Below are 25899 nucleotides of genomic sequence, written 5' to 3'. Positions count from 1 at the left end.
GATTTTTTATTGCAGACAGATGGAAAATATGGCGTACACATGCCCATCAATTTTTGAGCCAGCAAGTCAAAAGTCAAGGTTACTGTCTATGGGGAAACATCTAAAGTGTGTTTCACTTGTTTTGGACAAAGTCGGGAAGAACTATTGGAGTACCTACGGTGTCCATCCACACCTTGGTAGAGGTTAACAACTGAGTTAATACCTCGGGTAGGTCAGCATCCAGGCAAAAGTAGGTCACTGTGACATTTTATGCTTTATCAATGATTGGTTAAGTTTTCTGTACGAGTGTATTTATCAGTAACTATAAGGTGTAGGGCCATGTAACTTGTACACAGATGTATCTGGGATATCCAGACAAAAGTAGGTCACTGTGACCTACTTTTTATGTTCACTAACTTTTGGTTAAGATTTATGTCTTAGTCCATGCAACTTTTAGTTGTAGGATTATGTAAACTGGTACACAGATACGTCTGGAGTAGTAGGTAAGCACCCATGCAAACTACATTCTATGCTTCATCGACTGTTAATTTGGCATCTTTGAAATAGGTGAGGGCAGATCCAGGAATACACCCTAGCCTGAATCTGCACCTGATGTTTTATAGTTCAATGTTCCTTTATCTGCCCTATTAGGTTACAGTTTTGAATCACTGTCGTAAACATTTATGGAAGTGGGAGGTTTACCAATTGCAGCATGCATTGTTTCATGAAAAAGCCTGTTCCAAGTCGGGATATGACAATTTTGTTTGTTGGTTGTTATGAATAGTTCTGTGATTTTTCCAATTAGTTTTGTAATTCGCCATCTGAAAAATTAAAATACTGTGGGTATAAATTTTCAAACTCAGTTGTTTGTGTTACATTCAGTGACATTTGATTTGTATGTACTTTTTTTTTCTGGCATCCTTGTCAATGAATGTCTGTGTTCACCTTTTTGTTAGTGTTGAAATATGTAGCATTTGCTCAGGTGCTTTAACTTTTGGGATAAATATATCCAGGAACCAAGATCTCGATTTTGTCAGAAAATGTAAACCCAATTCATTGTTGCAGGCTGTATGGTAACCTCTATTTCCAACAAACCAGTTTGCCTGGTCATTGTTCTTATGAGATATTTAAACTGTGTCTTATTTTATCAATATGGCCTGAAAATCTGCAGAAATATTTAATGAATGGGCAACAATAAATCAATATCAAATTTAAAGTAAGCTTTTATATAAACACAGTAATAGTCACTTTCATCTGAGCACTAGAGTAGATGTCGTGCAATATTGTCACGTTTCAAAAAACCCTCTGCCTCTTCATCATTTATTTGAACTATATGTCTATTATTGACAACATCATCATCATCTTGTTGAACTAAGAAGTCGTCAATATTATCATTTGTGAGTATACAAATATTATGTAAAACACAACAAATCATTATGATCTCAACTGAAGTGTCCAATTTTATAGTCTCCAAGTATTTTAAACGCCTGAATCTGCCCTTGAGTAGTGCAAATGCTCTTTCTATTACTACACGATTTGAAGAATGATATTGATTGTACTTTTTTTGTTGATCAGTAAGATGTCCATTGTCTCTAAATGGTGTGAGCAACCATCTGCGAGTTGGGTAAGCTGCATCTCCTAAAATATGATTTGCCATATTGCACATTCGCAAGCCATTTGTCCACAAGTCTGATTGTTTTAAAACTCTGGAATCATGAACGCTTCCAGGATATCCAGCGTAAATGTGGGAGAAAAACATATTATGTCTACATACAGCTTGAACTTGGATCGAATGAAACCCTTTACGATTAACATACGATTGTGGATGTGAAGATGGTGCTTTAATCCTTATATGGGTTCCATCTACGGCACCAACTATGCCAGGAAACCCATTCCTTTGTTGGAAAGCATTAACTTCATCCTGCATTTCATGTTGAGTTGGCCAAGAAATAATTTTTTGCTTCAGATTGTTCAGTATTGCAGCAGTTACTCTCTCCCTGCACATTATGACTGTTGATTCTGAGACTCCAAATCGATCTGCAATCTTTCTAATAGTATCTAGACTCCCAACATACCATAACGTAATTAATACTTGTTTTTCAACAGTTACTACATCACTTCCACCTGTCTGTGTTGGCTGCAATTCAGGACAGTCCCTTAAATAAGTACAAATTCTATCAAATGTTGCACGAGACATCCTGAACATCCTTCTAAACGACTCTTCGTCATACTGTGGAATAATCTCCTCCACATAGCCATATATCTTAGGACGCAGTTCCGGTTCCCTGCAAAATACAATAAAACATTAAGTAAGAACCAACCATTTATTCTATTAAACCCAAATAAAAGGTGGGGGGTCTAGTTTTTTCCTAAAAAAATAATTTGATCACTCTGATTTTTCAGAAAAAAATATTATTTGGTCAGGAAGGTGATGAAGAAAATCTTTTAAATACCATATAAATAATGAAGAAAATCTTTTAAATACCATATAAATAATTTTGACCAAAAATATTTTGGTAGACAACGTTAAACAAAACAACAGGAAATTTTTGACTGTCATGTTCATTTTGTATCTGCCAAAAATATTCCCAACTCGGTCATGTCAGTGGAAAAACCATTGTCCCACCCAGTTAAATATATGTCTAAGCAAAAAATTGTGGAATCCAGGTTTTTGTTAAATCATGTCTTGTACTTTTCCTTAAAAAGTTTATCGATAGATATCCAGATAAGATAGATAAATATGCTGTTTCATTTTTTAAACATCCAAGATGGGTTTGGTTGAATTCTGTGCAGTATTCATGTACTGATTTAATCAGATCACTCTGACTTCACAAATTGATATGGTTGATTCATTTGTATCAGTCATACAACTTATTTTCTACATAAAAACAATATATTGTGCAAAATATACCACACACACACGTACATTAAATTGGTCAGCAATGGCAGAATAGGAATAATATCCATAGGATCTTCATATTGGTCGTCTTCATCGTCAATGACGGTCAATGCCGCAATAATTGCAACCCCAACCTCCATATTGAATTTGATACATCCGGTTCCGTTCCGTTCGGGTGGCGTATGGAATTGGAACTGACGGAACCTGTTCGGAACTTGCCAGCCGAGCGCAACCTAGTACAAACCTCAATGGTATCTGTTCCATACGATTGTCCAGCTTTCCTTGTAGTGCAGCTTTTCAAAAATGAGACTTTCCTTTTCCGTTTGTTTAACAGCTGACCATTGAACTGTGACGAAATGTATTTTTAAGCATCAGTTCGTTACATTTGTACCAAACGGTGAAATGTTTTCCTGGTTCTGTGGCTGTATAAGTTTCCCAAGCCTGACATGACCACTGTGGACAGCTCCTCCGTAGCATTTTGCATGCCATGGTACACCTTTCCCCCATCCAAATGTGGTTCGGATGTGCATCCATTTTTAATTCTGGTAAAAGGGAGCCAAAACATTCCAAACAAAGTGACCCTAATCAAATTATAAAATGACAAACTGGAACATATCAAACGAATGGATAACAACTGCGATGTTTCTGGCTTTATTCAGGTTTTTTTTCTAATGAGTAGCATCTGAATTGTGTTAGAATCATATTTAGTTTCATCGGTCAATATAGATTATCTTTATCTGTGATATTCATTTTTTATTTGAACTTGCAATGTACAGTAAAACAGTTATCTACCTTCAACTACTACTATAATCACTAGTCAGTCAACACTGACGTTGTGATTTGAAGATTTACTATGGATTTAAATTATACTGTTCGTTTATAAATTTAGCTTAAACGCATGTGCTCTTTAAGTTACAGATGTGAGGAAAATTTGTGTGTATCAAATCTACATTAAAAAAAATACAAATGGACAGGCTTCATTTTCTAGCTTTAGTTTAAAACGCAGTTATTCCTATTTCTTCATTTAATAAGGCCTCTTACTTTGTTGTGGAGTAGGGGAAGTAAATTCTTTCTGGTTTGTCCTTTTAGTGGTGACTGCGCGAGATGTAATGTTCTTCTAAGATCAGCCTCATCCTCTGCTGGAATACAGGGTAAATAAATTTTCAGCAATGATTAGGATTAGAGTTTGATGTTATCGTGGCTGCGACACTGGAAGCTGAAGATTGGTCTGTGAATATATCTTTTGCCTGTCTAAGTAGATCCGTACCTTGCTTGCTTGAACGATTTAGTGTTTCAACAAACAGTAAGGGAAAACTCGCTTAATTTCTATGAGATCATTGTTGCAGAAGAAGTACGTCGTACTTAACTGCCATCTCAGAGTTACATTTATTTGCTTTTCACCTGAAGTCTGTTATAAAACTTTAGTGTATTAGCGAATACTAACTCAAGACTTCAACAATTCCACACATACATATATATATATATATATATATATACATGTATTGCACTAAAAAAATCAAACTAAATGTGCTTATTTCTTCAACCTACAATTTATAACATGCATGTATATGAGCTTTTGGTGGCTTAATAAATAATAAAATAAGGATTGTTTTGTATGATAGAAAAAAAAACACCTTTTCTTGAAAGACAAAAAAGGTATATATTTGGCAAATCTTAATTTTCAAGGTTCACAATTGATTTATTTTTCTTTTACAAAAGTAAAATCTTAAACACGTTTCCTCTTGTCTGTATCCTATGGTTTAGTTTACATCCATTTAACTTTATTAACGAATCGCTTTCTATTGTTGGGAATTCACAAACGGACGTCCAACTTCGGCAAGCGTTCTACTGCCGGTCGGGAGAAGACCACTGAGAAGATATCCCAGAAAAACAACTTAACTGAAACACAGAAGAAAAGTAGTGAAAGGCAACAGGTATGTCTTTTAATTTAAATCATCTTTTAAGAATACATTTTGCACTTGGACAATTATTTGTTTTAGCTCACCTGGCCCGAAGAGCCAAGTGAGCTTTTCCCATCACTTTGCGTCCGTCGTCGTTAACTTTTACAAAAATCTTCTCCTCTGAAACTACTGGGCCAAATTATTCCAAACTTGGCCACAATCATCATTGGGGTATCTAGTTTTAAAAAATGTGTCCGTTGACCCGGCCAACCAACCAAGATGGCCACCATGGCTAAAAATAGAACATAGGGGTAAAATGCAGTTTTGGCTTTTAACTCAAAAACCAAAGCATTAATAACAAATCTGACATGGGGGTAAAATTGTTAATCACGTCAAGATCTATCTACCCTGAAATTTTCAGAATTAATCGGACAACCTTGTGTTGGTCAAACACTCACTTAACTTTCACATGATTGACCATTAATAAAACATTTTATCATATACTTATAGAAAATAAGTATACAATGATCATGATGATAAAACATATTTATTCCTTTATTTAGGTTTTCATAGACCTCTTTTCAGCCCATGGTCATAATCTGACCTCAAGTCCGTCGGCTCTTGGGCTGAAAAGGGGTCCGATATAGAAAATGACATGTTATAATCTATATTTACCATATATCAAATACACAATATATAAATAAAGAAGAGGTTGTATTATTCCCCATGTCTCTATAGACAGACGTTATTAGCCAGTGACTTAAGGATTTAGTTAAACCATACTGTTTAGTGAGCTTTAAAAAGGACCAATTGATAAAACTTTAAAAAATCATGCAAATAAGAAAAAAAATATGAAAGACAGAAATTCAACATATATGTATAAATAGATAAGTTTAAACAGAAAAACTTGTTCAAACCTATGATAGCGTAGAATAAAAACCACAATTTTATATGTGTGGTTTTTATCTAAGGCAATCAAAGCCTAGGTTTGAACGTGTTTTCAATTTAGACTTGTACACATATATTTATTTAAACATATTTAAATTTGCTGCTTGTATATATATATCAAACAAACATTATCATGTGTTATGGTCATTATAAATTATGTATATTTTATGTTTCACTAACAGAGTATATGCTCTTCAAGTCTTCACAATATACAATAGAAATAACAATTTTAATTTTCTGTGTTTCCAGGTGGATATTTCTGACAGTCACCAGTCAATTGCACCAGAAACAGTGCCGCAGAGATCTAACAATGTTATCACAGATGGGGAAAATGGTGTGTCTTAATTTACTCATAATCCTTTTTTTCACTTTTTACATGTTCAATTGGGAAAACACTGTTGTGGAGCTATCTCTTATTGATAATTTCAAAATAATGCAGAAATGAAGATTTCATGAGTTTATTTGTATATGTGTTTGCTATAAACGTTTCTAGAAAATACTTACATTAGGCGTTTGTTCCTTTGAAGTTTTAGCAATTAATATAATATCCTTAAGATACTTTTGTAATGAGAATAATTATATGTTTATAGGATATTTAAGATGTTTCTATTGTATGGCGTGCATATAACTTTTTATCATATACTTAGCATGGATATGAGGGTTTACTCAGTGTAACGAGTGGAAGTAAAGTAGCCATATATTCACACACAGACTGAAAAAATAATAGCGACCCTATGTGGCTTCATATAGTTTAGTTGATATATGGGTTGTGTTATAAAATCAGTATGGGTCATTTTGGAACAGGCCATGTATATGTTCCTTATTGTTACTATATTCATAAGGTTGACAAATTGACACAAGATAAAATTAGTACATCTTAATTTGACAGAAAAAATTACTTTAATCCCATGACATACTGGTTGCTAAAGATTTACTCAGAAATGCCATATTTGCAGCCAAAAAATCCCAAAAGGTGGGATACACGCTATGCTACAAGCTTTTATCAGGCATGTTTTCCATACCAAATTCTAGGGGACAAGGTATTGGTAAAAGGAAGGAGGGTGACATCAGACAGCCATTAAAAAGGGAAACAGTAAATACATTGAAAGGTATGGCACGAAATAATTAGTATTGCTTACAACTAAAACTAAAAGATTCGTAATTTTTGTTTTGTCAATTATCTGAACATGGTTAGTTGCACAGTTTATCAATTCATTGTATATACTAGTTAATCCTTTTGAGAAATAAGTATTTGACATTTTTAATGAGATAACACAACAGAGTTTTGTGTCAGACATGTGGTTCCATTTACAAAAAGCGTGGTGACAAAATCAATAAAACATTCACATACCGGTACATGTTCAGTTTAGTTATCACACAAGGTGTTAAAATGGGTTTTTTTATCTTTAAATTTTGAAATACAATTTGATGCTTTAATTGCATGATTTGTCAAGGACTTAGCTAAATGTAATCAAGCTGAAAATGAATGCCAACAAGCAATTTTATGAGTAAGATGTCATAAATCTTTAGACAGAAATGTTTATTTGTTATTTGCAGATTATGTGATTGTTTGGTGCAAGAAAAACGGCTATACCACACCAACAGAACAACTACTTAATGACGCCATTACAGAAAGGATAAGTTATGCCAGAAAACAGCTAAAAACATCAAGCAAAAAACTGTAGGGTAAAATGATTTAGACAATTGAGACATTTTCATCTTAAATATGTCAAAAGAATGTTGAAAAATTCAAATTTAATAGTGTTGTATTTTATGACATTTGTATATAGTTATGTTTGGATTTTGGATTCATGACCAATCTATACTAACCCCTTTGTTAAAGAAAAACTGGAAATGATATTTACAATTTGTATATTTTCAAGATTTTAAATTGTCATTATTCAAATATTATTATTTATTTAAAAATCAAATGACTAATTCAAGGCATAATTTTTTCCAGGCGTATTTATTTTTTTTACTCCAGGCGTAATTTTTTCCTGACGTCAGTTGAAGCCTTTCCAGGCATCATGTTAAGCCTTTTTAGGCGTAATATTTGAAGGCGTAATTTCTAGAAGCATTTTACGGGCGTAACTAATTTGCATATTTCGCCTCATATTTCGTCCAATTGACCCCCGGATTACTGCTCATTTACGCCTGGAAAGCAATATTACTTCTAATATATTTTACGCTTGTACTTTTAATAAAATGACGTCTCATTTACGCCTAAATGACGGGTGTAAAATTTCATACAGGTATATAGATTTACAAATTAAAGTGCACTTATGGTCAGTTTTGGTCGATGCTGTCAATTACATTTGTTGTACAAGTCAGAATGAGGTATCAAAACTACTGAAATTTTATTACGTATCAATATTTTGAATAAAAGGAGCACATACTGGCACCCTGAATTTATGCGAAAAAAAAATTGTTGTTATTGTATTGGTATATTGCTGTCCACTGTATTATACATTGAATCCTGTAATAAAAAATATGGCTGATTTACTGTAACCCATACATATTTACAAATTAAAAGTGCACATATGGTCAGTTTTTGTCGATGCTGTCAATTTATTTTGTTGTACAAGTCAGCACGAGGTATCGAAACTACTAAAATTTTGTTACGTATCAATATTTGGAATTAAAGAAGGACATGCTAGCATCAAAAATTGATGCAAACAAAAACTTGTTATTGTATTACAAAATATTTCTTTTTAATGTATTATACATTGAATCCTGACATACAGATTATGGCCGATGTATTATGAGGGTATTATATGCGAACAAAAATGTGTAGTCATGTGTTAAAATGAATTAAATTATTGCTGATTGTGGCTGCATAGTTCAAGGATTTATAAGTAACAAGGACGTATACAACTAACAACAAATATACGTCTTTTCAAAGATATACATAATAAAGTGCAAATATGGTTGAATTTGATAGGTATTGGAATATATATTCAGTGCCCGCTATCATTGTTACCAAGATCGTTTTTATAATTGATAGATTGTCAGATCACAGATAAATTTGTGTTGCAAGCAACATTTTATGCGTACTTTATTTTCAAATATTTGTATTTAATCCTGTTTATATAACGGAAGTATTAAATTTTCTTTAGGCCAATTAAAATTAATTGATAGATTTTCATCCCCGCCCGCCCCTCTGAAATCGTCCCGCCCCGATTTTTTTTATTTTGCAAACTTTACGATTTCCGGATTTTGTTCATTTCCGTTACTGGTAACCGTCAATAATTTCGTTTCAATCGAACTTCCTGTTCATAAAATTTCGGTTTTCATATTTCTCGTTTCGAGTACTTTAAAACGATTAATTGACAAAATCTGCTGCTCAATGATGACAGTATCATCTACGGAGAATATAGAAAGATTACCAGAAGGGCATGAAATATTCGGGTAACGAGTATTAAATACGCTGTGTCCAACGCAAATCGCGGTATGTCACAAATTGGAAATTTCTTTCATCAGAAAATTGTGGATTTATTTAATAATACATCGACTTTGTGTAAGCAAATTTGGGCTGTGAATGATTTCCAAAGTGCAAGAATCGTGGAACAAATTGGTAGAAAAAAAAAGAGTTCAAAAAGTCGGCAAACATACACATTGTGTACTAGAAAACCTTTAGATTTACCTATGGCTATTACTTTTGTTTAAAAACACAAAATACCATTTACAATGTTATTATTTATGCGTCACTTCTTGCATAACTTGAGAATCTTAAAAGCGCCAACTTGACTATTCCTGGCAACACTTGTTTGAGTTCATTTTATTCATAATACTTGTGTTGCATACCATTGCATTTGCATAAGTTTATGGGGACTACAAACCATCGCTTAAAGAGCAAAATAAATTTGGTGTTGGTAGTCAAATGAATAGAGAATTTCTCCATGGTTTTACTATTTGCTGAAAATATATTTCTAAAGTAGCAATTGCATGTAGAACAGTCCGCGTTGCAAATCAGTGATGTTTATTCAAGAATTATGTACGATTCTTTATACATGTTTAAACATTTACATGGTATAAGCTAAATTTTGTAATTATAACACTTGCATATATAATATGAAGTTCACGCCACAAGAAGGTTTCAAATTGAATAAAATTTAAAAAATAAAATCCTCCCATCCGCCCCATTTTTTTCAAAACTTTGGATGAAAATCTACTAATTTATTTTAGTTGGCCTTATTTTCGATGTTTATACTACGAAACAAAGATATTAAAACATATTTTTAAAAGATCGATGTAGAGCGGTCCTGGTTACAAGTTAATTTAGTGTTGAGCAGACCAGTCGAAAGTTAACTTGGGAACAGGTCTGGTTTTGACCGGATTTGTTAAAACACAAGTTAACTTATGTTAACTTTGTGGCTAGACTGGTTTCGAAGTTAACTTATATCAATAGTGGACCTGTTTCCAAGTTAACTTTTTGGCAGACAAAGAAACAGTCATAAGACCAAGTCCGCTGAAAATCTGAATAGTTTATAGGACTGAAGGTATTCAATTATTTATAACAGGGTCCCCAAAGTTTTCAAAAATTTACTGATAACTTATTAGAAGGGTCCAAAAAACTAATTCAGGCATACGTATTATATACAAAATACACTTTTTTCTCTTTCAATCAGTAGAAGTTGAAGAAATATAATTATATACTATTCAACTTAATTAACTGTATACTAGTATTTTAGTTATGATGTTATAAAACAAATTTAGCGACAATAACATATTAAACATGATATCTCTTAAAATTATAATTTGTTTGAGTGGCATTTAGAAAAAAGGGGGTTTCTATAATATGTCGTTGACTGCCTGCAATATTCAGCTGAAAATATTATCACATATGCATCATATGTACCTTTGTCAATTAAAAGTTGGTTCCTATATAAATTAATTGTTATTAATGTTTTCAGGCTTCAGACCACATAAGAGTGATGCCAGACTATATATAAGGCCATCTGAGATATCAAAACTACTAGACCTGCCAGAAGATCAGACAAGGAAGATATATTAAATCATCCGGGTTGTACCAGAGGCCACTACCCGAAATACCCAAAAAAGGTCAACAGAAAAGGAAAACACTAACATTGTTGCCATTAGTTGCGTAGAAGAAACCCATCACCAATTCACAAAGACGCAGCAGTAGGAGCAGCAAAGGTGTTGCTTCAAAACTTACAGACTATTATATATAGAACACTAAACATATGTGATATTTGAGACAATGATGTAGATAATATTGATAAAATGATGTTGTTAGAGTTACAAAAGATATTGAAGGATGTTCAATTCTATTGTTTTTGAAATTATCTAATATATTAGGGATCCTCCATGAAGTGCAATTGGGACAATTTTGGACATTGAACCCATTACTTGAAATTCTTCCTAATAAATTGTACATTTTCACAAACAGTGATTGCATTTGTAGTAATGATATGTATATTTCGAATTCAGGTTTTAATTAGTCCAATGAAAAAACCTCACCACATTTATTTGTACACTTTAAATTAAACTGTAATTGTACTGCACCACGTGGCATCTTGATTGACCAAAATAAAATTGCTGTTATTGTTGTTATTATTTTGATATGGTTAAAGCGTTTTTCAAATCAAGGATTCCAATTCTTATCATTGGGTTGTTTGTAAAATGATTTTTGTAAAATACGTGTATAGACCGTCATTCTATCCATTGTTTATCTCCTCCCACTGATGTTCCTTTCCGGTTAAAATTACTCACAATTCTAAGTACTACGTTAAAACTCAGCAAAAAAGACAGCAAAGGTCTACAGAAGAAAATTGGAGATGTGTTTAAACAAACGAATAAAGTTAATTAAGCTTTACTAGAATATATAATTAAAGAAGTTTGTAACGAAACAAATGACAGTAATCATGATATCAAGTCAACAACAAAAATTAAAGGCTTAAAAAAAAAAAGATATTTGTACTTGTACGTTGTAACATAGTCTTTGGCAACAAGTATTTTACAAATGTATATATTTATATAAGTTTGAAATAATGATGCCCTCAGGGGTACAGACTAGAGAATCCATCCCAGGACCCTCAGGGCTTCAGACTAGAGAATCCATCCCAGGACCCGAAGGGCTTCAGACTAGAAAATTAATTTCAGGACCCACAGGGCTTCAGACTAGAAAATGTATTCAAAGGACCCTCAGGGCTTCAGACTAGAGAATCTAATCCAGGACCCTCAAGCCTTTAGACTTGATAATCCATTCCAGGACTTGTATGAAGTTACCAGACCACCGAATTAAACAATCATCAAAATAGTTGTGAACATAGTTTAAAGCCAGATTGAGTCATCCATGTGCTGGTTTATTGTTACCATTTAAGTGAAGAAAATGGACATTGAACTAAGTTATTATATGATAACTCCATTAAAGATGTTTCAATTGATTGATTGTTGATTGCTTAACGTCAAGTGGCAAATATGTCATGCATATTCAGTACGAGAACAAGTTCACAATAAATACAATAGGTAGGTTGATACGATAGAGGCCATCTGGGATGATGGTCGGGCAAATTTGGACTGCAACTGGAAAATGAGGATATCTTGGATAGGGACAGACATTTTGCCTGGCAACAGGTCGCCTACGGACCCCTCAACAGAGCTATTGCAAGGGTTCTTAACGTGCAAAGAGCGTGGCACTCTCTTTACACGAGGCATTGGATTTAACGTCCCCTTCTGACCGGACGTGACTGCGAACTTGGTACATTCCGCACAGCCAAATGGACGCCCAACTTCGACAAGCGTTTTCCTGCCGGTCGGGAGAAGACCAAGTGCCCATATTTCAATACCCCAGTCACCCTTGGGGGATTTTAGGCTTCCACCCTTACGGTTTATCTGTCGTGAATTATAAGATATAGTTAGATAAGACATCGCAACAAAACGTAGTTCTAAATTGTCGTTGAAAGAAATTAAACAATGTGACTAACATTTTAGGAAGCTAGAGATATTGCGGTTGTACTTGAATTGCCTTTGCAGCAGCAGTTCGACCTCCGGTCATCATGTTGCAACTTACCCGATTTAGGGTTAGTCCGTTTAAGCAATATATTCAATTGTATCTGTAAATTCGTTCAAAGTTGTCGCTTTGGGGCTGTAACCAGAAATTCTCTTTATATTTAAATGTCGTTTAGAGAAAAATGGTTAATGAATCAATTATGAATTCGAGCAACCTATTTTTTTTCTATGATATGTCTTTAAGCTACAGGTTTGTCATGTGTGGGTATGTATTTAAATGATACAGGGACATTCCGTTTTAATTTTTCTTCGGGGTCCGGTATATTTGTGTTTAATATTTACTTTTTTTCATTCCGTATTACCATGTACCATTATAGGGAGGAAAAGGTAAAATTATAAGGTCATCGGCACACAAAAGACTTCCTATTATCAGAAATTTAATATTCTCAAGGGTTTTGAACCTTTATGGTCAAAATTTTCAACTATATCATTAATAAATAAATTGAAGAGTGTGGGACTAATACTGTCCCCTTGTTTTACTCCTCAGTCAATAGGAAAGAATAATTTAAGATACTACTAAATAGTTTGGATATACATTTGATTAAAGAAATTACTCTGTAATTGCTGGGAGTACATTTTTCACCAGATTTATGTACTAAAGTTATGTATGCAGAATTCAATGAAGTTGGATAGTGTCCTGTTTTTAACACAAGATCAAATAGTTTAGCATATGCTTTGGTAGTTACTGGACCACTAAAGTTAATTACCTCGTTCAAAACACTTCTGGACCGCCTGCTTTTCCCTTTTTAAGTTTTTCATCTGTTTCTAAATGTATGGGTCATTTAAAAAAAATAGAATTTTTGAAACTGATGAATTTAAATAGAAGAGTTTTACTGTGTATTTTAACCGTTGGATATTAACTTTTAAAATATAAACACAATATATTTTAATATGTATATAGTACTTTTACGTTGAGATTTATTTTTCATATAACAACAATGTTTTATTTTTCTTTCAGAATGCGGAGTGAAAGTAATCATTGCCACTAGAACTGTTGGAAGCTCACGAGAGTACTTGATTCAATGGGATGGATTCAGCCATGACCATGATTCATGGGAACCAGAATGCAATCTGACTCCAAATCTAATTGGACAGTTTTTTTTTCCAATAAAATTTGATTTAAAGTTTTTATATAATAAATACAATTTAACAACTGACCACCAGTGATCCTGGATTTAAGCCTGGTACCTTTGATAACTATTTACACTACTGATTTTTCACTCTCCTTTTCATTCAAACTAAGATGTAATTATTAAGTACTCAGATCGTTAAAGACTTGCAAATTCAAGTATAAATCATCCCATCCTTGTATCATTTCCTTCAGTTGAAGTGTCAAAAATTACATGTGCAATCAATTTTTCTATCAATTGCCAAAATACTATTATGTAAAAATTCAAAAATAAATACTACTATAAGAAAAAAAAACAAGTGAATTGATCAAACTTGCCTTGAATGAATACGTGTTAATAAAGCTTTATTAGATATATTAATTTTGAAAAAAATACGCTTACAATGCCTTATAATATTCATGTAGATTGTTAACCAATATGTGTATTATTATATATTTATTTTTCCAGAAACCTGAAAGATGAATAACATATTAAAGATTAAATTCAATAGAGGAAATGTGCCATATAACACACCTCTGAAAGTGAAAGTTGTGACAGTGTCTCCGACAAAGAAATACAAAAAGGAGGAAAAGGATAAGTCATGGACAATTATGGGACTTATTGATGTATCGTCAGCAGTCAATGCTATTGTTTATGATGAGGAAAAGCTTAGCTCCATGAAGACAGGAAATTCAGTCATGTTAAGAAATTATATCTACAGGGATAAAACTATTATAATAACTAGTGCTACGAAAATGTCACTAACAGGAGGTATTGGTGAAATTCATCAACACATCAAAGAAGATGTAATGAAAGTTATTCCAGAAGAGGTCACAGCACCATGCAGACCATCAGCTGAAACCAAGCTTCTACCAGTGGGTTATCATAGCCAGGGGTGAAAAACATCTCTTGCATGCACCATAGACTGCAGTTGTAATTCTGTACAAGACTGATACCTTTATTTTGAAGATGATAAAGTATAGGAATAGTGTGGTCATACTTTAAAAGGGTAGCAACTCTTAAATTTATTGACAATGTACGGTCGTAAGATGCCGCAGAATGACAAAAAATCTAAATTGAATTATAAATAATTGTACAGCTTCTTACCATTTATAGTTCTATACATACATGTAAAACTAAACGTAGCAGCTTCTGTATTATTGTGTTCGCAGTTAGGTCGAATCGAAGAAAGTCACATTATATGTAGTATATACTAATGTGACTTACTTTGATACGACCTTACTGCAAACACATTCGATACTTATACATTTAAATGCTAAACATGTAGCACCGTATAAAAACTATAACAGTAGAAATTGAAAACCTTTTTTGTAGTGTAGTTGCAGAACTAGTTATACTATATATCTATATATAAGTCCTACATTTAGCCAACGGGAAAACCCAAACTTCCAGCGAAATGAAATATATTGTCGTGGCAGTAAATATTAGATGAAAACGTTTATCTTTTGTCCCTCTTTTATAGTAACTGATCTAACACTATAGCAAATTTCAGATGTACCTGTAAATAGATTTCGTTCTTAAGAAAGGTGTAATCTACGAAGTGCTTGTAACTGCATTATTTTAAATATTGGTTATAAGAAAATTTAAATCTAATTCTAGATTATAAGAAGATGTAATCTACAGTTTTTTTCGAGTGTAGGTAAAGCAAAAATTTCCTGTTATTTAATCGGTTTTTAAATGAGTGTAAATTAAAAATTTAATTGAAAAAATAAATTTACATAAGTAAGAAAAATAAAAACATATAAATTTAGTGTAAAAAAGATATTTAAATCAAATATATATTGGCGTAAATTAGAAAAATAAAATCCTATAAATTAAATGTAAATAAGATTAAATCAGAAATTTTGCTGATTTTCTCAATTTCTCTAAATTTGTAGTTTTCATAAATATTTAAATTTTCAACCTGAAATTTACGATTATTTTAAATTCTGTAAACGCATCATTTCATGCAGTAAGAAATGTGGAAAAATTAAAACTTAATCAGATCAAATTTCAAATTTCCGATTAAATTTCTCGGAGTTCAGTATTTTTGTGATTTTTCTTTTTGAATACATGTCGTTGACCTGGCTTACGAGCTAGACGCTTCACATTGGGAATGACGAGTTCCCCATTTGATGAGGAAATCATTTTGTCTGTTAAGATCTTGTGCTAGTACCTTTTTGTACAGTTTATATTTTTCTTCGGGAGTTTTTGTGCCCCATATATAAGGAGAAGTGTAGAATTTTTGAAACAATTCGAATAGTTCGTAGTTTCCTTGACCATATATCGATCGCCTTATGTCAATAAAATGAAGTTTTGTGATGTCGAATATTTTGGTCAGCAATTCTGGCAGAATCTGCGGCTTCCAGTTTGTTTTCAATTTTAAATCTGTGGTTCATGTTTTAACAATAGTTGTTTGTCCACAATCGGTTTGGATTTGATGACTTTTTTAACGGTCTATTGACGTGATGAAATAGTCTGTTCATTACGTAAGAAGATATGGTTAGGTTGCCATTCATAATTTCCTTTATGCCAGCGAAACACTTTTAGAGTATCTTCAACTTCTAATTAACATAAGTTTTGCTACATACTAAATTTACTCAAAATTAAAACCTTTTTTCCTGTTTTCAAAAACAAATGTGACATAAAGAATGTAGATTACATCGAAACTCGTTGAGCGATGTTGTCCAGGTTAGGAACTGCTGAGGAGAACTCTGAATTTATTAATCGGGGAAAAAGTGAGGCTAGCAGGAAGCGTGAAGAAGAAGCTAGGGCCTCACTAGTTCATCGTCTAACCGAGCGTTTGGAGGCTGCAGAGATTATGGAGAGAGACTTCTCATGATAAATCATTTCTTTGAATGAACATTAAATTATTGTGTTCATATATATACATTTACAACTTTTGAATGTTCTGATTTATAGTTTATGAATTTAATTTAACTTTTAAACTTCAAACTTTAAAAAGTTTTATCTACTAAGTGCCTTTTAATAACTTTTAGTTGGATCAATTTTACCCGTAATATTGATCTTTACCAGGAAGGAATGTAGTGACCAGGCAACTTTATAGAGTAAAACTAGTATTTCCCCAGACAGGAATTTGCTACAAATGTATATACATGTATAAAAGGGATTATTTGATTTAGGAAACTAACCTTTTAGACTATTGCTTCTTGGCTTCAAGTATGCTTGATTAAATTTCGTCCCTACTTCTGTAGCACGTTGACCGAAAGTAGATGGACATACGGCAGTTTCTATTCATTAAATCTAGTGGTCAACTTAAGCCAATGCTGTCCTTGGGTTCAAAGTTAATTCGAAGATCTCGGTGTTTATCTCCTCACTAACGTAATAAACTTGTTGTTTTTCACGGTGTTTGATTCCATTGTTTTAAAAAAGTATAAATACTGGAGTGTTTGCTACATCTGGGAGTTGCTGCACTGAGCCGGCTTGTATCAAGCCACCCTCAAACCCTCCAGACTGCATCAGTCTACTTGGGCCGAACACGTTTTTGTGTAAAAACACTCCAGTGTCCTTGAACTTAAAGGTATGTAATTATTCAGTAAAATGTGAGGGACCGTCTCAAGAGACATAGGTATAATTTTCCGGCGCTAAATTTAAATAAAGTCCGTTTTACATAGAAAATAGGTAGTTACTATTGATTTAAGGACAAGTTGGGTGGAATTATATTCATAAAGTGAATTTGTGAATAAATAAAGTTTCAGATTATTTAATAGCTCCTTTTTAAGAAAGACTATTGGTCAGAACAGTTATCTGTTGTATTTTTTGTTACTTTACTATTGTTGAATTTAAATATATGCAATTTATTGAACTTTACTGATGCTATTGGTATAATACATATTATAGTGGGAAAATTCTTGTTTAGTAAATTTAGTGAAACATTGAAAAACAAGACCTATATAGGTAAAGTGTATCCTACTGATCGAACCTTTCAAAGTACTACCACTTCATGTCCCAGGAGGACTATATTATGGCATTGATGAATTGGCATTGATGAATTGTCGTTGACCACCTCCTGCTACAATATATTTATTGTAGAAACCGTATAATTGGATCTCCTCATACTGTATACGACAAATTTATTTTCCAGTGCATCGATCAGTAAATAACGAATAGATTTAAATCGGTTCAATTGTTGCCAAACGCAACCTCACCTACACATGCGCCGAACGAAGGTCATAATAGGTAAATTTTCTGCAACTTAACACTTACAGGATATATCTCTAACAATTTTCTCTCTTTTTAATCATGTAAATATATTGGAAGAAATTATTTAAGCAAGTTACAGGACATGAAGTGACTATTATATTTTCTTACGTCACTCAGGTAATGGAAAATAAATTTGTCGTTCATAGTATTGTGGTAGCGAAGATAAAGACTTAAATTTAGCTTACCTAAATATGAAATCGTGGAGCAAACTGCACACAGGAACCAAGTTCTGATATGGATACCAATGCACGTGTTGTTCATTCAAGAGTGTAGGTAATAATGCCCTTGTTCACCCGAGCTGCGTTGATGCGTTTTATATATGGTACTTTCTGTGCAATTATTATTAGAATATGGTCGATTTAAAGTAACATCTAATTGCATTATCCAAAAAGTGGTAAAATTTTACTTTATGCATAAATTTATACATGCATAGATATTTCATTGTTATTCAACTTGTTTGCATTGGATTTACTATTTTCAGCAGAATATTCTTACAGAAATTGTACAGTGTCCGTAAGCATACGGTGTGGTTAAATTATCAACAATATCGTCAAATTCGTCAGATTTATCGAGAGATTTGTCTTTGCCGATTAATTGATATATGGGACGTTAATGAAATATTTGCCACTTGACGTTTAACTATAAACAAAATCAATCAACCGACATAATAGATTCCCAGAAGAGAATCTCATATACTTTTTTTTATTATTAAATAAAGGCAACAGTAGTATACTGCTGTTCAAAACTCATAAATCCATGGACAAAAAACAAAATCGGGGTATTACAATAAATCATTGTAAATAGTACAAATGAATTCAGACATGTCAGTGTTGGTACTTTGATGATGCGGCATAATAGTTTTGTTTTACACACCATCATGAACTACTATATATGTAGTGACTGTTATTATGAATACAGAGATGAAATGCTGACACTCTCAATTTATTCAGAATTTTTTTTGCATTAATAGTTTTCCAATATTATTGATTACGTGTACATTTACGGTCCTACTAAAATGTGCACAGGAGCGCCAGGAGAAGACATTGAGGCGTTCGGTACAATACTATGCGGGTATATAGTTTTGCAATTAAAAGTGCACGTATGATCAGTTTTGGTCAAATAATTTTGTTTTCCAAGTCAGCATGAGGTATTTAAACTACTGAAATGTTGTTACGTATCAATATTTTGAAAAAAAGTGGACATGCTGGTATCCTAAATTTATGCGAACAAAAATATGTTTTAATAATATTGCAATATTGCTGTCCATTGTATTATACATTGTATACTGACATTAATAATATGGCTGATATACTATGCAGGTATATAGATTTACAAATTAAAGTGCACATATGCTCAGTTTTGGTCGTTTCGGTCAAATGATTTTGTTGTACAAGACAGCACGAGGTTTCAAAACTACGGACAATTTGTTACGTATCAATATTTTGAATAAAAAGAGGACATGCTGGCACCCTGAATTTATGTGAACAAACATTTGTTGTCCTTTGTATTATGTATACATTGATTCCTGACATAAACAATATGGCTGATTTACTATGCGGGTATATAGATTTATTATCCATGCTATTTTGCTGTAAACACAAAATAAGAAAAATTGGCCCCCTATAATCAAACTTTTCGACCAGCCTAGAGGTAACCTACTACTATCCTTTAAAAGTAAAAGTTTTCTAGCTGTCCTGACTTGATTTACGCCCTTTCTTTTGTCCATATTTTGTGGATCGCTTATAAAATTATATGTCTTAGTGTCTCCAGTTTTAATTGTATGATAAATTTCAAGCAAAACTTAATGGCAAACAAAAAGTCAACAGCCATGTACAGGTCTTTTAGCAACTATTAAAGGATTACCTATGGACTGTGCTAAAAATAATTGGTGCCACACTAGACAAGTATAATTGATAATGCATTTGTTTTAATTATTTAATATACATCTGGAGACTCGGGATAAAACTATACAAAAAGTTACTGGAAACAAAATAGTTTCGAAATCCAGGGACTATAAAAAGAGGTCTCTAACTAAGTAAGGGGATAACCAGACTGTCCAGCACGCCAGTATCCAGCAGTTTGTGTGTTCTTTTCAGGTGGTCCCTCATACCGAGTTTTTTTCTTCCCCACACTTTGGACAGATCTTCATAATGTAACCATGGGAATCTCGTACCCTGTCGATTTTAGTTTTGTTAATTCCATGTTTTTCAAATAAGTGGCGGTTCAAGTTTTGAATATCTTTTCCACATACACGGCATTGATTCGTAATGTTTTTACTGGCAAATTTGATTTTCGGCTCGTTCAATTTCACTCGTTTTGTATTCCTATTTTTTCAAGGTAACCTTTTTAAATGCCTTTGTGTCTTTCCCCATTGAAAGGGTTCACGTATTAATGACCTCCCCTTCCAATTGGTGCATTAACAGATTGCACACAAATTATCAATGTTTCACTTTTCTCCGACTCTTCGCTTTCACTTTCACTTTCGCTGCTTGCCTGCATGTACTCGTCCCCAGAAGATTCACATTCTGATGATTCACTAGATATGAAATATTAGTTATTATCAAATGCATAAATACATACTTGTAAACTTAAATTTAACCTTAACAATTAACCAATGTATGAATGTATATAATATGCATGTATAGTGTTATGCATTTTTGCACTATAAATCCCAAAAGGCAAGTTATGAAATTAACAATATTATAGTTCTTATCTCAAGATGGAGTTGGCTCAGACCAAAATATTGTTTTTTTATATAAATATATAAATTTTATGGTATGTAGGAAAGAACAGCTTTTTATTTCATCATGGAATGTTCATGGCGTTGGGGACACGATAGAAGATCCATTCTTTTTAAATAATATTTTATTAGAAACCTGGAAAGGAGAATGTAAGAATTCCAAGTAAATGGATTTAACTTAATTTTCAAAATGTCGTAAAAAGACCACAGGGCACAGGCTATCCATATAGCCGGGGACGAGGAAGAGGTCCAAAACCCCACACCACCAAAGAAGCTAATCAAAGCCTTAAAGGCTGTAAAAGCAATTGCTGCCATGTTAATGTTTGGGGACTTTTATTTTTCATCCACATATATACAAGAATTAAACCCGACATGAGTGTTGTCTAGTTAAAAGTAATTAAGAAGGTTTTAACTTTATATAAATAAAAGACTTTAGCAGAAAGTCATTTTTAATATGTTTTATATTTCACAAGGAGACAACACGTTTACCAGGCTAAAGTTGGGGTCAAATATACATGGGCTGAAACATATAACTCAAAAAGAAATCATCATGGATTATCCCCTGGTAGTGTTTGTAACTTCCTTGACAATAATTTCCTTTATTAATTTATATTTAACCATTAACACAAATGATTAAGTTAAAACATTTCAACTTTCCAGACGCAAATGTTAAAAAACGGGAAAGAAATAAAATATCTTACAAGACATAAACATGTAAAGAATAAATGTATATTTCAGCTTAATAAAAATATTTTCATAATGTTACTTTGTCATCATTTTTAAAACTAAGTTCCAAACATTATTGCTCAGTTGATATGTGTCCTTCTGATGCGGTACGAGCACAGGCACTTCTTTATATCCATAGGAAGGTCGATTATCCATATAAATAGTTTTATATGGATAGTCGACCTTCCTATGGATAGCAACAAGTGCATGTGGGTACGAGATAACTACAATTCTCATGCAATCCCGAAAAGGGGGGTCATCACAGACAAACATGACATAAAATCGTTATCACTGAACTAGTAAAAATATATTGTATAGGGGCCAGCTGAAGGACAGCTCCGGGTGCGGGAATTTTTCGCTGCATTGAAGACCTGTTGGTGACCTTAATTCTGCTGTTGTATGTTTTTCTATGGTCGGGTTGTTGTCTCTTTGACAAATTCCCCATTTCCTTTCTCAATTTTATTATACGAACAAGAACAAACAGCTCTACGTTGCTTTGATATTTATCAATTTTCAGGAAACATTGCGAAAAATGATCTTCAATATTTCGAAAACATGTGAAATAAAATTGCTAACACGGTGGACCGTCGAGTGTCAACGAACGTAGTAGACTTGTTCACTGAAAAGACGAGGATAATGGTTTCATCTGACATTTGTTATGCAAACCCAGTTTTGATCATGATATTTAAAAAGACGTACTTTTTTTCAATCTATGTATTAATAAACTAGAAAATTCCAAATTGTAAATATCTCTTCATCTGGACCGACTTGGCATCTACTACGTTTGGACGGGTCCATTTCATTGGTAAGGTGATCGATAAATATTACGGAGTTTTGACAGAAAAGGAAAACGAACTTATTGTTATGTGTTTTCAACAAGGGTTTCGTTCCGCTAAATTATTTGCGCAAATAAAGTTTGTCTATTTTTAGATTACAGGTAATAATTTGACACTACGCATTAACCTGTGTAGTGATTTTGATTTTACGATAAATGTATGAATGAACGATAATTTTATGAATGAACAAGAGCACCTGACCTCTTAAAGAAACACAAATTAAACATAAAAAACCGTATTTATTAGGAGATAATTCAGTTAAATTTTCAATACTAAATCAACAACTGAAATGAATCCATATTTTGTTGAAACATCGTACGAACGGCGGAAAACGGAATCGCAATTATAAAAATGTACTTTTTTTCACTCGGACTTCTATGTTATTTGATAGTCAAACGGTTGACCCTTTAAATACAAAAATACATCTACAAGAACATATTCTGAAACTTCTTAAATCCACTAACTTTTTTTTTAAAGTTTCAAGCTATGTATTGCATTAGAAAACATACATAGGTGTTAAAGAATGACTGACCAGGAGCCTGTTTAACAAAATACTATGGCTTGATCTGGGCGGAGTCTCTGATCTGGGTCACAAAGATGGCCATACGCGACGGCATAAAAGCAATTGCTTTAAAAAATTAGCGAAGTTGCACGACAAGCTTATGAAGAGTATACGAAAAGCCTAGAAAGGAGCGAAAAGTAAAAAGCAAAATTAGACAAGTGTATGGACAAGCTTTTGAACAGTGATTAGGTTAATTTTCTTTTGATTGATTCTTGAAAAGAAAAAAAAACATAAAAAGAGCTTTATCATTTGTTTTGAATTATTGGTCTTTAAACTGATCAGCTTTAGTCACCTCATATGACCCTAAGGTGAAATGTTTGACAAAATGTAAATCTAAATTTCAACCACAGCATAACAAAGGGAACTCTCGCTGTTACAGATGTAACAGCACAGGACATTTACCATTCGATTGTAAATTCAAGAACGCAATCTGTCACAAATGTAATAAAACAGGCCATATAAAGAAAGCCTGTACGTCAAAATCTACAAAGAAACCTCAACCAAGAAAATTTGAAAACAAGAAATCAGTACGTGCCATAGAGGAAGACTCTGATAGTGATAACTGTATCGCCAGTCTAGAAACATATGAAATGAATAACATAAAATTATCAAAAGATGTCATGATGTAAATGATGTAGGAACTACAAATTCTGTGAATATGGTTATAACCTTGGATTTAATAGCAATTCCTCACATCTAAGTAAGATATTTAATTCTGTTATAAATAACAGGTTGATAATAATTTTTGAAGATAAAATGAATCCCGCACAGTTTGGATTCCGAAAGAATAATAGAACTTCAGATAGTTTGTTTATTTTAAAAACAGTTATTAATAAATATATAAATAATAAAAAACACAAATTGTTTGGATGTTTTGTAGATTTGAAGAAGGCATTTGACTCAGTTTGGAGACTAGGCCTTTTATATAAATTGATCAAGACTGATACTATTAGACCTAGCTTATATAAAGTGTTAAGAAATATGTATGAATACACTGAAGATTCAGTAAAATATAAAGAAAACATATCTGATTCAGTATTTATAGATAGAGGCTTGAAAAAGGGTGACAGCCTCAGCCCTAATTTTTTAAATGTATATGTAAATGACCTTCCTAAAACTTTTGATAGTGACTGTAAAACTAGTAAATCTTAATAACATGTCATTAAGTTGTCTTATGTTTGCTGTTGATTTACTATTATTGTCTATTATTAAGTTTGCAGACAAATACCTAGCTAGAATTTCATTGCATGTAACTCCAGCTGAATCCAATCAGAAGCGGAAGAGTATTGCCCCGCTGTCTGATGATGTTTGAAGGTAACTTTCAATCATTCTAATGGCATTTTATTACGTATTAAATGTACCAGATTTGGTTAATCTTGAATGTATTTGCTTTTTGATAAAACCAATGATTTAAACAATTATCTTTCTTATTCTTGATCTATGATCTAAACTATGCAAATTAATATCAGATCAGAACATGACATGCTAAAACTTTACACCAAATTTTCAAGCATAACGAAAAAATTTACCCCTGTCCAGCCCCTCTATACTCAATTCAATTCAATTCAAAGTTTTATTGCCATATAAACTATACAGTTTGTGACATATAACAACAACAAAAACAAATAAAGACAATAACTAAGTAACTCAATATATATACACAAATTCAGGTAAATATTAAAGGGTCCCCTGTCCTCAGTTCCATTGACTTTTTGATAAAGGATCCTAGTTTATTCACTTGTGTTGGTGTTGATGGGTTAAGTATATATATAACTTTGTCATTGTCAGTGAGATAAGCAAATGAATTACTTTCTCTGTTAATGCAATTAAAATATGTTAATCTAATATTTGAATTATGAGAACAATTTATTAAGAAATGTTTCTCATCATCTAGTACTTTGCATTTTTTGCAAAGTCATATTGTAAACGACAAATTTATTTTCCACTACCTTTATGAACTATTATTAAAGTATTTAAATGCATCGATCCGAAAATTACGAATACGTTAATCACCACAATTATTTGTACACCTCGGGGCGTCTTGATTGACAAATAAAAATTGTTACTAAGGATAAATTCAATGAAATTGATTAGCTATCAAAAGCAACTTTCCTAAGACATACGCCGGGAAGTAATCTTCAGTTTGGTGATGGTTTTCAGAAAGAAAACTATTTGTTATGAGTGAACGGTAAAGATATGTATTTCTTCTGTAACTTCTTTATCTGTATGTTTTTTGTTGATCGTGTGAATACAAGTTATAGGACATGAAGTGACTATTATTTTATTTTTGTAACACAGGTAATGGAAAATAAATTTGTCGTTTATAGTAAAACGATTTCTGCATGTAAAAATTAAGCAATGTCGGAAGGATAGTTTTTACTTATCATTGCGATGAAGATGTGTTTGTTTTTCCGTGTTTATAGTAGTATATTTAAACATTAACATCCATTCTATTTTTGTAGGTATGTTATCCACTGTGTAATGACCACTGCTTTGCATATTATGTACTCGTAATTATTTTAATGTGCATATCAAATGAATTGCCGTCCAAACAATATTAAACAATCAATTCTAAAGAATACTAATGATTATAACGATTAGCATTTGATAAGCTTATTTAAAACTATTAGGTTTGCATTTTATTAACAATGAAAAGTGTTTTTTTATTTATATGCTGCTATATAATGATATATGAAAGACAGTTACAATAACTATTAACGTGGTGTTCGTCTTGGGGAAATACTATTTCCCTTGAAAGGACCCGACCTGGACTTTATGAGAAGGACTTAGGCTTAAGTACTGTGTAATTACCTATTACTCGGGCGTTGCAGTGATGACAATTTATTAATAGGTGTTTGAGTGAAACATTTAAAGTAGTATTAAAGAATTATGTAGCTTTTGATTTTGACTAAAAAACGAATCTTGTTTTATTCTTTTTTTTTT

The sequence above is a fragment of the Mytilus galloprovincialis genome, chromosome 11 (genome assembly GCF_965363235.1).
Source record: "Mytilus galloprovincialis chromosome 11, xbMytGall1.hap1.1, whole genome shotgun sequence".
Lineage (NCBI taxonomy): Eukaryota > Metazoa > Mollusca > Bivalvia > Mytilida > Mytilidae > Mytilus > Mytilus galloprovincialis.
The sequence above is the reverse complement of the archived record's forward strand: the minus strand, read 5'-3'. Positions refer to the sequence as shown.